The sequence below is a fragment of the Zootermopsis nevadensis genome, unplaced genomic scaffold (assembly GCF_977971745.1).
Source record: "Zootermopsis nevadensis isolate Lab colony 2312 unplaced genomic scaffold, Znev_1.0 Znev_ptg000030l, whole genome shotgun sequence".
Classification (NCBI taxonomy): Eukaryota; Metazoa; Arthropoda; class Insecta; order Blattodea; family Termopsidae; genus Zootermopsis; species Zootermopsis nevadensis.
Genome location: NW_028259162.1, coordinates 14,651,879 through 14,667,091, shown reverse-complemented (window position 1 = coordinate 14,667,091; position 15,213 = coordinate 14,651,879).

Genomic DNA, 15,213 nt, shown 5'->3' with positions numbered 1-15,213 from the left:
GTCCGGAGATAGGGATTAGCTCTATCTAGTGGGCCCAACTGTGTAAGAACCTGAAGACGGAGATAGAGTCCCATCTCCGAAACGTCGTTTTTCACGTTTTATATTTACTATACGATGGATAATATCCAAGGAAATTTTTATTCAATATATAATCGTATTGGGGACATATCACAGCCGTGGTATATCCGAGTCCGCGCTATAACGAGGCGCGGTATATTGAGGATCCACTGTCATATATTACAGTGTCTAGTCTCAGATGACGGCTATTTTACTAAAAGCTACAATGACAGCGTTTTTTTCGAGCTGTGTTTCACCACTAGATGTGATGTTGGTTGGTTAATCATTCAACTGAAAATCAGATAGTTGGAGATTTAAATAGTGTTTTCGTCCATGTACGTAATGCGCTCATATTTATTCTGGATCACTACATACTTATAGTAACATTTGTGCAAACGACGTAGCCGGCAGGGGAAAGTATCCGAACATCGGGTATTTGTCTGTAATCGGATATCTTGGTTTCTCAAGTTGTATGTGCCACAGACTCACGTATGTAACGTAAATTGCTTCAAATCACTCCGCCATGTTAAATTTGTGCAGATTGATTCTTGATGTAAATGAGTGACGATATATAACAAGTTTTGTAATTTTTAGATAATCTGATTATATTATTCTTGACATTTCCACACGTGTTTGGAAAAAATAAGAAGGAGGAAGGGTTTAATAACAAATATCATATAATAGTTTACATCTTACGGATAATTTTACATGTTTATTTTGGCAAATGTTTAGTATATAATAGCTACGTAGTTATATCGATTGCAGTTTTACCACTGGCATGTCGGACAACGCGGATATAAATATTCGGATATCCGACATAAAGGTTAAAACATGTAAAAATGGTAAAGTCCGTTGTAATCACTTCATCTTCCTTCAAAAAGAATATGGAAAACGCTTGCCTCATGACAAGCCGTCTTTTTCGTCTTTGAAATCAGGCAAGTCAGATATTGCTAAAACACGCAAGTGAACTGTGGTTAAACGACGTTTACTTGCTTCCAAATGTAGGAAAATAAGTTTGTGTGTTCTTCTGAAAATGAGAAGGAGCCTGAGAGCAGGCGAGGAGTTCGCGTATTGTTTACAAACGTTCCGATCTGAACATTGAGGAAAACGGTAGATTCAGGACACGAGATGCTGGGTAAATGAATTCAAAACAATGAAAATGTGATCGTTGCTTTTGTTAACTATTATAAATTCATTCTTCAAATTGTATGTCAGTACATGGCCTTTTGACTACACTTTCTATTCTAATAATTGCTGATAACAAACCTCTATTAGGAGTTACTTGCATCCGATATTACAAACAATTATTTTAACCTTGAAATTTAAGATTGTGTATTCTTTATTACGTTAAACAAGTACATGTAAGGTACAATACAGTGCAACAAACTAAAAGTAGAATGAAAAGAGGTTTTTAATGTTTTTTGGATTGTTTACAACCCACAATGTGATCACAAAAAGTATCCAACATTCGGTTTCTTTTCCTTGCAATGTTTGGAAATGTAATTCCTTTTTCTTAATTGCCACCAAGGACGACAGTTCCCGTACGCTTTTCGATAATTACACTCAAACTATGAAATTTCAGAACATAGGCTACAGGTCTGCTGGTAGTGCCAATAAGATATATTATGTTGCAGATACCAAGATCAGTTACAAATCTTATTCCTGGAGTGTAATATACAAGGGGGAAAAAAAAACAGAAAAAGGAGAGGACACATTTCATCGACTGATACTTCTGCAGTAGATGGATAAGATATCATCTGTTCGCGTTTCGTGACTGATGCCCATGTGCCATCCCAAACTGGCGGTGTCATTGCATTTCCCGCTGTGCTATTGTTCAAGCGACAGGGACTCATGGGTAGTCCCCCGCGGCCCCAGTATTGAACATCACATGCACCGGTGTGGGGTGATGGCGGAGGTTTCCAAGATGATGAGTTATGTGACATACTTCCTCCCTGTCTCCTCCCCACGTACCAAGAACCTACAACGCCTTCTCCTTCCAAAACAAATTGCAAGCATACTTTTTTATTTTGTTCTGTAGTATTTATGACGCGCCGGTCTTTTACTTGAGATTGAAGCATAAATCTGACACCACAGTAATACATTTTAATGAAGTCATTTATAACGCTTACTATAGAAAAGTTCATATGCAGTGCCTGCAAAAAGTCTAATAAATGACGACGTTCCTTTTTGGGACAAAGAAGAAACCGTCTTCTGATAAATGAACCCTGGAAAAATGAAGTCCTTCACTCTTAATATATTACTAAACACATATATACAATATTTTATGGCAAATTAAATAATTCATCACTTCATTTGTTGTAAATTATAGGCGTAGATTTATTAAATCACACAGTCCATGTGTTGAAACTTCAAATTCAACTGAAAATCATGCTTGTATTATCCGTACTTCGGTTTCCCTGTTGAGCTTTGGGGTACCATTATCTTAAACTTCGTTATCATCCTGAAATTGATAGAAAAAGAAAAATGGGAAATTTTACTCCGACTGCTGCCAGGCGGCGGAGGGTTGAATGGTATTATGTGACAGGACTGTTTGGAGTTACGCTGTTACATCAACAAATAGGAATATAAAATAGAAAGGGGTTTTAAATACGAAACAAACAAAACTAAATTTGTAACGTTTGCCCATTTACTTGTAAAACATTATTCAATAAATGAACTGAATTATTATTAACAATATGGTACATCTATATATTTAGTTTTCTTTTGTTTGTTTTTGTATTTGTAATATTTTAATTTTATTATTATTGAAATGAATTTAATTATATACGAGGTGCGATCGGAAAGTTTCAAGACTGTGTCAATAGAGGGCGAACCGGATGTAATACGAGCTTCTGCCGCTAGGGGGTGCGACCTACATTCATAGTGAATCAGTGTGCCAGCCGGCATCATCGAATTAGCATTTGTTTCTTAGTTACGGGCGTTTTGGTAGTGCATTACACAGACCCTCCTGCGATTTCGGAATGGCGTGTGCATCAAATTTTGCCAAAGACTCGCCAAAACGGCTACGGAAACCTATGAAATGCTAAAGCAAGCATTTGGGGAGTCCGCAATGGGTCGTGCACAAACTTTTGTGTGGCATTCACGTTTTAAAAATGGCCGAACCTCTGTCGATGATGACGAGCGTTCTGGACGACCATCTTCGAGCACAACGCCCGAAAATGTTACGAAGATTCGGCAGGCCATTCACGAAGATCGACGTCGTACCATCAACGACTTGTGCGACATTGTTGGGATAGGCTATGGGACCTGTCAGCTGATTCTAAAGGAAGAACTCCACATGCGACGCATCATGGCAACGCGCCAGCGCACACCGCCCTCAAAGTTCGGCAGTTTTTGGCCTCAAACACCATGGCCGTCATCCCGCACCCTCCTTATTCGCCGTGTGACTTCTTCCTCTTCCCAAAGATGAAAATTCAGCTAAAGGGAAGGATATTTGAGACGATAGAAGAGATTCAGGCAGAATCGCAGATGGTGCTTGACAGGCTGACAAAGAAAGATTTCCAGGGATGCTTCCAGGCTTGGCAGCGGCGCTGGGATCGTTGTGTTCACTCTCAGGGGAACTACTTCGAGGGTGATAGATGAATTTAATACCTGAGATAAGTGTACGGGTTTTTATAGGCGCAGTCTAGAAACTTTCCGATCGCACCTCGTAAGTATTTTATCCTGGACTTTGGTTTAGTGTTTGTCTGTTAGTGGCCTTTTTGGCTGTTGCCAAGCACTAAAATAAATGAATTGAATTGAATTAAATGTAAAGACACAATCAACATTACGGATATCGGAAAATTTCGGTTTAAAAAAATTGTTCAATATTTCGTAAATTGATAGAGCAGCTACAGAACTCGGTACTCAACATATTCTTTCCAAATGTTATTGTCATTTACTTTTCCAATTTTTTATTTCTATTGTTGTGTTATTGTTTCTTATTCCAAGTTCTTTACATTACTATTACGATACGTGATTTTGAAACTAGCGACTGATCTGAGGAGACGAATTTCTGACTCTTCCATTTAAGGCAATAGGCGTCATTGACACCGCTTCAAGAAAGTTTGATGGTTCCTTCTGGACCAGTGTTTCTCAACCAGGGGTCCGCAAATTATGTCCAAGAGGTCCGCAGTTTGAGAAGATAACATTTATTATGTTTTATTCTGTAAATTTATGATTTTTATCATCACATTTTTACATCCACGTTGGAGAAAAAGAAAGTCTCTTAAATTTAATCAGAATTTATAACAGAACTGTCCTTATGAATTTTTAAAACCAAGAGATATCAACATCTCAACTCACTGATTACGGTACTAATGAAAGGGTGATAATGATCTATATTATTATTATTATAATGATCGGTGAATTGCTTTCATTCTCTGCGAACGGACAGGGACCAGACACCTGTCCACAATTCACAGAACAGTGATGTAGCTTTCCTCACGTAATATGGAATCGAAGATTATAAATAGCCATGAACAGAAAGAGATTGGTCTTTCAGTGTGAGTATAAGGATGTGTTCTCGTTTAGAAAATACTCTTATGCTGAAGACGGTACGAAGTCTACCTATCTTCCACATATTGGGTAGGGACGATCCCTACCACTCCCGGAAAGTGTACGAAGTGCGCTTTATGTTTGTTTTTCGTTGTAACAGAATAGGCCATCGTCGCTTCAAAAATGAGCCCACATGTCCGTGCACATTTCATAATGTTAGGCTATGGAACTGCCGTTGTGATGTTACTAATGTCTCGTGTTTGTGCGACCGGCGTTGTGTGGGAATTTTTATAACGATTCCAGCAAGTTCATTCAACCGAATAAAAGCGCGCGCGGACACACACTTCGTATAAAATATTCTAGGTTGTGACAATTGATGTCCGGTATTACCCGTCTCTAGGGGCAATGACGGTCACTGTTTCAGCTTCAGGATATCGCTGACGTAAATGAGACAATAAAATGTGGTTTGTTATTAAGTAGTGGGCTATAGGGTAGCTTACAAAATGTGCACACTTACGAATCGTCTTAAGGTACAATTTGGCTGCACGCGACAGAGACAAGCGACCGAGGCAGGCGACAGAGTTACGAGACCGAGACTGGTCGCTTCCTGTCTGCTCTCTGTACAATCGTATGAAGTACAATTACGAGCGCGAGACAAAGACAGAGACAGGCGACAGAGACAAAGCACAGGAGACCGCTCTCGGACCAGTAGTGTCTCGCGACGGACTCAGGCAGCACGTGCGTTGTTGAGTAAAATAATGGCAGAAATTAAATTTACTGGTGACCAAGATGAGCAATTGGTAGAATTAGTAGCAGAAAACCGACCGCCGATCACCGACAGAAAGATCCTTCTTCACGTCTGGTTTTGAATATTGAACTCATGGGTTTTCTTTGTTTCTTTTGCAACAAATAACACAGCAACACATCATCTTCTTCTTATTCTTCTTCTTCGAGTAACCTTTTTAGAAGCATTTGTGTACTCATTTTTCACAGAATATGTGCACGTATGTCTCAACAAAACAAAGAAAACAAACACTTTGCCGCATGTCTCGGTCGTCACCTCAGAAGTGTTTGGCGACAAGCTGCGATGTGTCCGTCTCCCGTCTCTGTCGCCTGCCTCGGTCACTTGTCTCTGTCGCGTGCAGCCAAATTGTACCTTTAATGTAAAAATTCCAAGTTCAAGTTTACTCACTTTAGATATTTTAATCAAATCAAATCACCAACACTTTCAACTATCTCCGCAACTGCACCAGAGATGGTGTAATTCGTATTTCCACTACACTCAATCAAGTACTAGGTGGCAGCACCAGCTGAAAGCTTCTATCCGCTGTCGCATGTCGCAAAAGTTCCTTCCTGGCATTATTCACTGACCGCCTTTTACGTCCGTACGCCTCTATTTTCAATGCCTTGTGAGTATTATAATACCTGGGACAACACAGTAACACAGCGCGCTACTTCTGTTGCAGTATACCATTCGCAGTACATAATACAAAAATCTTCAGACTGGTTGGCGTGCTAAAAAGCATGAATAAATGAGTCATCCACAATAATGTTCATAATGCGAAACATGAATCCTGCTGCAACATAAAAAAGACATATAAACAATATTATTAACTTGCAACTTCCGCTTGTTGCCATACGACTTCATTAGAAGTCGTGGAACTGTCGCAATGAACCCTGGGAAACAGAAAAGAGTTATAGCAGGTCCGTATTGGTCCCTGATGCATACTGTATTCTCATTGGTGGAGTTAAACAAGTTACGACCGACATGCGAGGGAGTGAGAGGGCGAATGTTACGGGTAGGAGCTGGGAAAATGGGATGAGGGGTTCCGGCCCTTTGAAGTCAGGTGACGGGGATAAATAGTGACCAACATCCGCACATTAATCTAATTTTATCAGAGTTACAGGATCCTTTGATAAACGAGCCTCCGCCTGTAACACGCTCATGAATAATAAACAAAACGTGACGCTGAGGGCTGACGTCGTTTGTTAAAGAGGAAAAACAGTTGGAGGGGGGAGGAGGAGAGAGGGCGTGCAGGGAGGTCGACCAGAATACTATGTTCACACAGAGACCTCACTATACACATGTACATCAAGACAAATTTATTTAAATTGAGCCGGTCGCACAAATTAATAACAGAAGTCGATTTACTCGTGTCTGTAGACAAAGCCAGAAGGAAATTAACACAGGGTGATTGCAAACAAAAAATACAGATTTTGACGAAAACAGCGGGAATTACCGAATGTTAGTTCCCAACCTGAGGGTCACTGTCAATGTAAAGACGTTTTATAAAGATTTTCATTACTCGGGTTCAAATAAAATATGTTGGAGTTATATCTGGTATCAATGATGACCACAAAGCCTAAGAATGTTTTGTCTCCCACGCCGAAACAGTGTGTGTGCAACACAATTCCTCACACACATTCAACTGCCATGTTGTCTCACATCGTTTCACAGAGCCGGAAGGGCGGTGACATGGAATCCCAAAACTGCTTCGTGTTTTCGTACTGATTGTCACACTGATTCGGAAAGTTAGCTGCCAGTAACGAAACGTGTTTGAAGCAGTGTGATCGAGAACCACCAGTGGTCCGTCAGCTTCTTGAAATGCTCAGCGGAGTAGCTGGAATTATATAAGTAGATGAAACATTATTAATGAACAAATAAAAATTGGTACAGAAGTGCAAAGTTGCTTTGGGGGGGGGGGGGGTAATTAAGTGAAGTAAGATCCAATTCCTTGTTGTCATTTTCTGTCGCGTAAACTTTGGACAGTCCTGCTTTCCCAACTACATAACCGAACAAGTTTGTGCAGAGGTAACATTACCTTATTCGGAACGTTTTTGGTTCGAATCTATACCAGATTACCGGCTAATTTGACTGCAGGTTTAGTGATTTTACACAGTCCCTCCAAGTGAATGTCTACCTTGAAACAAATCAAGGCTTTATTATTCCACATACTTGTCTGCCTACAATTCATAACGAACTTCCCGTTACGTTAGAAGCTATATAACCTCTGGAGTTAAATTGGGACCGTTAGTAACTTAAGAATCAATAACCGTGTACCTTCTAATAAACATCCAGCATTCGATTGAGGATCGAAATGCGACAAGAGAGAGTTGTCGAAGTGAAATTGCGAAGTGTTCACAAATCACGCAAAACTGCTAGCAAGCACATTAATGTAAGGACGTTTCGGAGGACTGAACGGACGTATGGTCGACATACTGAACTGAAAGAAGCCAGTAGAGAATTTAGCCTTTGTAAACAACCGACGTACCCTAATAAATCTTCCATTTATCAGAAGTTGACGTATTTAACCTTTAGAACTTTAAAAATACACCAAACTGGACTATGTTCCATGCTCAAAATCCTTCCTGCGAAAACGCTATACACAAAAACAAGTCCCTTAATAAAGAATTTCCACAATCTTTTAACAATTAAGTCTATGTTTTAACGTAAATTTATTTTTACGCTAATTTATTTAATAAAGTAAATCACTCCTGTTTTATTCTGGTACAGGTCTTGTCAAGAATCGAAAAAGGTGTTCTTGTAAATATCAAATCTCGTAAAGAAATATGAGGTCCCTTCGAAAAGCAGTGGAAAACACTAGAAAATCTATCAAATTTGGTCACAACACTTTCTCTGTAATGGGTTTGTCATTGTATAGTCACGTCGTAGGTAATAAGAATCTCCGAAACTCTAGCAATAAAGCCTTCAAGTACAAGGTGCTGTCATGCAGAAACGGGGTTTATATCTTACTATACTATGTGGGTTTCAAACCTGTTACAGAAGCAGCTGTTAACTAGCCACAAATTCCACGTCTCGGTGTTCCAAACACTAAAATCTTTAACGTTCTTGAGAAATGTAAGTTATTACAACAGTTCGAGCTAATAAATATTTTATAGCAGTAACTTTGTACTTGTTTAATGCTATTTAGATAAGCTTACATATTTATGGAATGGGTTATATAGAATACCGAAAAGCAGGTTTGTTTTTGATTTATGATATCCGACACAGATAGCCTATATATCATTCGTACATAAAGGCATGATAAAATTATTATAATTATGATGACAGCAAATAACAAATAGTTTCTAAACATTCTACGATGGAACCAATTCAGAGATGATCGTCAAAACATGTAGAGAAAACATACATCATTTTCAGTTATCAATCCTTCTTTATTGTCTCTATTTGAAATATGCATGTATGAATGGTAATTATAATTGTTTCCTGATGGGAAGCAAACGCTACGAAGAAAACATATTAAGTTCCTGGTGCTTGGTTGAGTTTCATGTCAGTCTGGTCTGACTTGTCCCCCCCCCCCCCCCCCCCCCAATTTAGTTGTAACCAGTGGCGGATTTGTTACTCGAAGGGTCTAGAAAAATGCAATACTGTCTGTGTCGGTTTTTATGCAAAAACGTATTTTCATGAAGATTTGTGTCTTGTGGGTTGTTACGCAGTGTAGTCTGGTAGAAGTTTACCAACGTTTCAGAGGACCTTGCTGCTTCCATCATCAGGGCGATGAGTGAGCAGTGCTCACTCATCTGCCAGACTGCATGGCGCAACAACCCAGAAGACAGCCATCTTTAAGATATAGCAACATAAAAGTGTTTACATTTAAATATACATCATATTAAATTAATTAATTAAAACGCCAGCATGTCTTTGATAAGCCGAGTATATAGTCGACTTTTAAACAATATCTTGCACCATAGAGTGGTTTAGTGAGTGAGCGAGCATGTCATCCACAGGAACGTTTGAGATAATATGTGACAAACCATTATTTCCTGTACTGTCGAAAAATATCTGTAGGCATAATCAGTGTGTTTGGACAGTTCTAACATTTGCTTGACGTCATAATGAAAGAAGTGCCGACATTCTCGTGAATGTAACAGAAAGAAGTTTACAAGTTGCGTTCAAATCCTCATTATTTCCCTGTATACGTATCTTGTGTCTAAGTTTATTTTTATATATTTTATTGTGTGTGTTACAAGTGTGAGGGTATTAATTCACAAGTAAGAACATGGCAGTCCAATGCGAATACACGACTGAAGGGCGAGAATTAATTGTGGGGACAGTGATGGCGGTAAGTTTTAACCATGTGGCAAGACCGATTGCTCCAAAAGTATTTTATTAATTCGGTTCGCTGTGAAAATTTCAGATCATACAGAAGTAATGCTTACTTTACCTAATACGCCTACAAAGGGAAGACTATGTCTCAAGTTGATTCTGTCTTTCAGGCCGCAAACGCATATGATGCTTTACACAGGAGTCAGCGGTACACGTCAATGGACGAGATTTTTAGTGTTTTAAGATAATGGGAATTCTTCTTTTACGGGAGGCTGACAAATTGTATGGGCTTGTACAATAGGTCAAAAGTACTAGGATTTATCTTGTCGGGAATGTTCAAGTTATTGTAATAATTTACATTACTGTCACTTGCATTATTTGAAACTGTGTATTTCACACGTCCAGATCCGCCACTTTAACTACATCGAAAGTCTGAAAGGGTATCAACATGCAAATGCATCAGTTGTAGAATACCGGAACCCCCTCCACACCACTTTTCACGCCACACTGACTTTACAGCAGAGAAATAAAGCTCTCAGCTAGACTCTATTCAAGTTACTGATGTCTCGAAACTGCGGAACAAAACTTTTTTTTTCTGTAGTGGTAGAGACCTCATGGTGAATAAGCCAGCTATAGTGGTAAGTAGATTGTATTGTGTTGGTGGTGACAAAGCACTGTAAGTATACAGCGAGATGAGTAGCTTCATCCACTTCGCCATGGTGTCACCATTATATTCATGCTGTCCCGCGGAGGACCAGAAGCCCACACGACCTCCCAGATAGCAGCCCAGATCCGTATGCCCTCCACACGCCATGAACTGTGGTTTGAGCTCCAACTGCAGAAACAGTCAGTAGGCTCATCTGACGGTCGAGATTACAGGTTCTCAGGTTCTGATGGTCGGTTTGAATTTTACTGGTTGTGTACAGGATCTCAACAAGCTCAAAGACCAGTCTGTAAGACATATATCTGCAGGGTGGACGGTGTTGTATAAAGACGAACGGAGCATCGCGCTATCTACTTATCGTCACAGGATTTTCTCACTGTATATGGTCGTCCGGATGTCGTACAATGCCCAAGTGTTAACAATTACGGACATTTTGGGAGAACCTGTTCGCTCCTTTTCAGGGTTAAAGTGAAGAAGTAATTTTGGATGGTTCAAAAAGGAAATGTGTTTACAACTAGTCTGATATTGTGCGACATTCAAATGACGATACAGTGAATGCTGACAGTAGTGGAAACGAAGTTTTATATAACTGTAAAAGATTTTGATGACATGGCGACTGTGTTCAGGGTTTATCAACTTCGCAAGTTTTTTGTCAGATCGAGACGTAGTGCTAGTATTATGGGCTTGTGACGATATTCAGGTTATGGCAAATCACACGATTGATGTATGCGTATGTGAAATATTCCGAAAAATTAATAGAAAAATTATCAGAATAGGGAGTCGTGGCAAGCTCCTGTGAATGCGGTAATTAACTTTCGGTTTTTAAAAATGGAAGAGTTTTGCATGACTAGATGAACAGCTATCAACTTTTCCAGAAGGACTTTGTTACATAGAAGCATCTATCGCCGAGTTTGACAATAATATCAATAATTTGTATATTAATTGCTATGTAAAATATTGAACTCACAAGTTGAATAAAAAGGGCCCAAAATTGTGTATATGTCCGAATACTTTTCGTCTTCAATTGGATTTGAACATATATAAACTATTGAGTATATGTTTGTACAAAAGGAACTTGAAAGATCAAAGATTAGATGGGAGGAGAACATTAAAGTCAATCTTAAGTGAGCAAGGCTTATGTTTGGGTTTAAAAGGCTGCCTGGATTTCAGCACTATAAAAACCTAAATAGGTCAAATATCTGCATTAGGAGTTAAATAGTGAGATCAGATCAGATCCCTGAGGAAAATAATTATACAACGGACTTGAGAATAACCATTACCACACAAATCAAGTGAGGCTCGAAGCACAGAACCACAGAGAGAACAACGCCGAACAACAGGAGTTTCTGCAGTGGAAGTAAACAAATCAAGTTGAAGATCCTTTCAATAGAGCCACAAATTAACTCCTTCATGCTCAACCAGAGGTCCCGCGAGGTCCCCGCTGTTGAGATACAACAATGGCCACAGTCATAATGACGCCGGTCATTAGTAGTCCCACATTGAGCGGGCTATTCCATCATCTTCATCGCATCAGTCGCTGCCAAACCGTGGCAAAGCAGCATGACCACCGCGTGTTTCTGCCTGCTTCCTGCCTTGCTTTGATTTCTAATCCTTTCTTGACAGTTCCACTGAAAAGGGTTGTTGAAGCAGGGTGCTACTATTGAAAATTACTGCAGTGGAAGGGTAGGCCCAAATGTGATCTGCACGTTGAGTGATTAATTGATTCGGTTTAGAATGCAGTCTGCTGTTTCAACACGAATAATGTGACATTTGAATTTAAAATATTCTCTCAAAAATAATAAATTACTTATTATTAATAATGAACCAAATTTCACCGAATTAAGTTACATTTATTGAGATAAATTAGCATTAATATTTAAAATATTTCCACTATAGGAAACATTAATTCTCTTTGCATAAAACCTTGTAATATTTTACCATGAGTTATATAAGGAGAATTAGAATCAATTATAAATTAATGTTATATATGTATTCATAATAACAGCCGGGAAAAATCATATTAGGATGGCTAACAATCCTTTGAAAGTGGAACAAAGTTCAAACATTTGAGAACAACAATAACAAATAAAAATGATATTTATGAGGAAGTTAGGAGGAGACTAAATTCTGAAAATGCTTGCTACTTTTCAGTTCAAAATATTTTGTCTTCCCGTCTGATTTCTAAGCACCTAATGAATAAAATATACAAAAAAATAATTCCGCCTGTTGTTTTGTGTGGGTGCGAAACATGGTCTCTCACTCAGAGGGAGGAACACAGATTGCAGGTGTTTGAGAATAGCGTATTGACGAGGATTTTTGAGCCTAAGAGAGAAGATGATAGGGCATGGAGAAAACTGCATTATGATGAGCTTAAAAATCTCTTCTACTCCCCCAGTATTGTCAGGGTGATTAAGTCGAGAAGAATGAGATGGGTGGGGCATGTAGCACGCATGGATGGGACAAGATGTGTTCACCTGGTATTGATTGGGAAACCTGAGGGAAAGAGACCGCTGAGGAGACCTAGACGTGGATGGGAGGATAGTTTCAGGTGGGATCTGTGAGAGATAGGAGTTGAATGAAACTGGATTTTGCTGGTCCAGGACAGGGTGCGGTGGAGGACTTTGGTTACTTCAGTGATATACCTTCGGGTTTGGTAAGCCATCTAGTTGGTTATAATAAAACACCGCTATAATACAAATATAGACTACGACACACACGAATTTACTTTAGGTATATAAATTATTTATTTGGATATTTCCTATATTTGTAAAAACACAGGTACTTTTTTACTACCTAAGTAACGAAATATTATATAACACATACGGAAAATTCAGCGAGTCTAATTTCGAAAGTTAAGACTGAATCTGAACTGCAGGTAGTTCAGTCCAGTTCACATCTTCACAACCTGTTGCTGTATTTCATTTGTTGCTTCCACTATTCGACCTGAATTTACAGTCCATTCAACATTCTACATCCCCACATTTCTTCACCTCACTTACACATTAATATTATCTTTAGTCTATTTACAACCTTAAGCAACAAATAACAAAATGACTATGTCTTGTCGTAGTGTTTTTTAATTTGGAAAGAATAAACCTAACCATTTTGTCCGAAAATAAGAATCTATTGAATTTATTTTTTATTTGCGTTTTTGAGTAATATTACCTTCATTTGTTACTGATCTCCTCTTCAATAACAACATACTTTGATTGCCAATATCTTCCCAGAATTCAGAAATCCTAGTCTATAAGTGAGTGAGTGAGTGAGTGACTGAAAATTAAATATGCCAATAATAGTAATCATAAGATCAATGCTCCAGTCAATTTAAACACGCTTCAACAAATCGAACTTAAGTGTAGTGAGATTTCAGGTTATCACGGTGGCGAGTATGAAAATAACTGTCTTCTGTGTTGTCGGGCCGTGTCGTCTGTTAAGACGTTTACCAACGTTTCAGACATGCCTCCAACATCAGGGCGATGGTAATCGCCCTGATCATGGAAACAACTCTAAAACGTCAGTAAAATTCTATCAGGCTATACGGAACAACCTAGAAGACAGCCATCTTTATACCAACTGACTTTTGAGAGTTACTGATCTAGAACGGTGAAAATACGACATTAGCCAGAGACACGCTTAACATCAGCGAATCTCTGATCCTACTCCTAAACCTCACGTACAACATTTCCGCTTCCATGGGATCAGCCGCTTTTCGAAATTTAATTTTACTTCGACCTGCAATCTGAATAACAGCTGAAAGCCGGCACGTTTAAAGCGGCGTGCTTTAATCGATACTCATCACACCCCATGGAGAGTCGTCTACCAATCGAACTGGAACGAGATTCTGAGTCTTTTCATTATGAACCTGACAAGTTTCTTATATATAAATTTCCAGGGGGTTGGGGAGTCCATGTCACTTTGACAGAGAAGCGCTGCCCTGGACACTTTAAATGCAGCGCGTGTCCATCCATACAATGCGATGAATATCAGTGTGGTCAACAAAGGAAGCAGGCAGATAGAAGGATGAGAGCGATGGAGCACAAGGCCGGAGTGACGTGGCAATATCCACGATCAACATAATGCAGACACAAGACTAAGCAAAGAAGAAAGAATGAATAGCAACACTACCAAGGGTGAAGAAGAGAGGAGACGGGCCATGAAGAGTAATTAGCTCCATAGAGAAGTAGAGGAAAGTTCGGATAAGCAAGAGAGGTCCAGCAGTTACATCTGTGCTGTAAAGGCTTGATTATAGCGCTACCCCCCACCAGTAAATACCCAGAAGCCTCATCGCCCTCCATTTCCTGGCACATTGAAATCGTCGGGCCTCCCGCTGTGGTGGTTCAGTCATACATAACTCATCGCATTATCTTCAGCAAGAGAACTGTAGTAAATGATGATCTCCGCGGGATGTTTAGGAAGACATGGACCACCTTGGTTTTAATCTGACCATTCCTGTCTCTTTCTCATCATCGTCATTGTTGGCATCCCCATGTTTCTCCTCCTCACTCCCCAACACCAGGTAATGCATGAAACAGCAAGCTGGTAATCTCAAGCCTGAATCTTCCATGTTGATGGCATTACAGCTGTACTGTGACATACATCTGCGAGCCACTGAAAATACTGCCCATTGTTTCGCATTCTTATTTTCTTCTGTTTCTTGTTATCGTTACTAAAGCTACGCTACTATATGCTTTTCTCTCATAAAAACTATGTTTCTTCCATATAATAACTCCAAGGATACAGACTGAAGATAAGTATAATGCAAGGTTCATTTGACGCTGAGTTATGGAGAATAAGTGACAAATTTAAAATGACCTACTATGTGGAATGATTACTTCTGATGGGATATAGGATTTAACGCAGTAACTAACTCAGGAATTACAATTGTGAGACCTGGAGAAGCAAATGCTTTGCACACTCCGAGAAATTC